We start from the raw sequence: 2,361 nt of genomic DNA on the forward strand, positions 1-2,361 counted from the left end.
TTTCTAACCTAGGTATAGAATTCTGTCTTTCAGGTGGCTTTAGAATATTGCACTTTGCAACAGGGAAAAAAGGTGTTATATATCTCCAATAAATGAGTTCCTTCAAAGCCCATCTGAAGTGAGAAATGCTACAAGTGATGTTGGTGCTTACTGGATGAGAAATGTAAAGATAGCACACTAGTTTCATCGGAGAAGGCAGAGCTTTGCATTAACACAGCAGGTCAACCAATAGCTGGGGGGGGGGGAGATGTTTGTGTGTTTGTTTTTTGTTTTGTTTTTGTTTTGTTTTTTAAAAAAGAACAACAGATGTAACTTTGAAGAATTAACTTTCACCTTTAGAGAGAAAATGTTGTCCACAAGAGCTATGATCTCTACTGGCCAAAAAGATAAGTTCCATTTATTTATTTATTTATTTATTTATTTATTTATTTATTTATTTATTGTATTCATCTTTTTTATTGGATATTTTCTTTATTTACATTTCAAATGTTATCCCTTTTCCTGCCCCCCACCCACCCACTCCCCAAAACCTCCTATCCCACCCTCCTTCCTGCTGATTCTATGACAGTATCCCCCCACCCTACCACCCAATTGTGCTGCTCTGCCCTCAAATTCCCCTACAGTGGAGCATCAAGCCTTCAACGGACCAAGGGCCTCTCCTCCCACTGATGCCCAACAAGGCCATCTTCTGCTACATATGTGACTGGAGCCATGGGTCTCTCTATGTGTACTCCTTGGTTGGTGATTTAGTCCCTGGGAGCTCTGGGGGATCTGGTTGATTGATATTGTTGTTGTTCCTATGGGGTTGCAAACCTTTTCTGCTCCTTCAGTCCCTTTTCTAGCTCCTCCATTGGGTACCCTGTCCTCAGTCCATGGTTGGCTGCAAGCATCAACCTCTATGTTTATCAGGCTCTGACAGAGCCTCTCAGAAGACAGCTATATCAGGCTCCTGTCAGCAAGCACTTCTTGACATCCACAATAGGTTCTGAGTTTGGTGACTGTATATGGGATGGATCCCCAGGTGGGGCAGTCTTTGGATGGTCTTTTCTTCAGTCTCTGCTCCACACTTTGTCTCCATATTTTCTCCCATGAATATTTTGTTTCCCCTTCTAAGCAGGACTGAAATTTCCACACTTTGTTCTTCCTTCTTCTTGAGTTTCATGTGGTGTGGGAATTGTATCTTCGGTATTCATAATCTGAACTTGTGGGCTAATATCCAGATAGTGAGTGAATACCATGTGTGTTCTTTTGTGATTGGTTACCTCACTCAGGATAATATTTTCTAGTTTCATCCATTTGCCTAAGAATTTCATGAATTCATAATTTTTAATAGTTAAGTGGTACTCCATTGTGTTAATATACCACATTTTCTGTATCCATTCCTCTGTTGAAGGGCATCTGGGTTCTTTCCAGCTTCTGGCTATTATAAATAAGGACAAGACAGCAACCAACATATTGGGAAAAGATCTTTACCAATCCTACATCCGAGAGAGGGCTAATATCCAGTATATAGAAAGAACTCAAGAAGTTAGATTCCAGAGAATCAAATAACCCTATTAAAAATGGAATACAGGGATAAACAAAGAATTTTTAACTAAGGAATATTGAATGGCCGAGAATCACCTAAAGAAATGTTCAACATCCTTAGTCATCAGGGAAATGCAAATCAGAACAACCCTGAGATTGCACCTCACACCAGTTAGAATGGCTAAGATGAAAAATTCAGGTGACAGTAGATGCTGGCAAGGATGTGGAGAAAGAGGAACACTCCTCCATTCCTGGTGAGATTGAAAGCTGTTACAACTACTCTGGGAATCAGTCTGGTGGTTCCTCAGAAAATTGGACATAGTATTACCCGAGGACCCAACTGTACCACTCCTGGGCATATACTCAGAAGATGCTCTAACTTGCAATAAGGACACATGCTCCACTATATTCGTAGAAGCCTTATTTATAATACCTGCTAATATTTTAATTCTTATGTTTAAATTAGCATTTTATTTGGACAAAATGGCTCTTTGGAGTTTTCCCTACAATTCCCATGTAGGGTGTTATCCCCTAGAATGATGTTTCTCACAATGTGATGGCTCAGTACCTGAATGTTCACCTGGCCCTTTCCAATTGAGGACCAATTTTTAGGTCTACCTAGGTACAGGAGCTCCACTGTTTGGGGCTGGAATTCTGGTGTTTACATTTGACAGCCCTCTGAGGTGATTTTATGTACTCTAATGGAGAACTAGGATTTGGTTTTGTTCTCTCTTTTTTTTTTTTTTTAAAGGTTTATTTATTATATGTAAGTACACTGTAGCTGTCTTCAGACACTCCAGAAGAGGGCACCAGATCTCGTTACGGATGGTTGTG

Source organism: Mus caroli, chromosome 9, assembly GCF_900094665.2.
Source record: "Mus caroli chromosome 9, CAROLI_EIJ_v1.1, whole genome shotgun sequence".
NCBI lineage: Eukaryota > Metazoa > Chordata > Mammalia > Rodentia > Muridae > Mus > Mus caroli.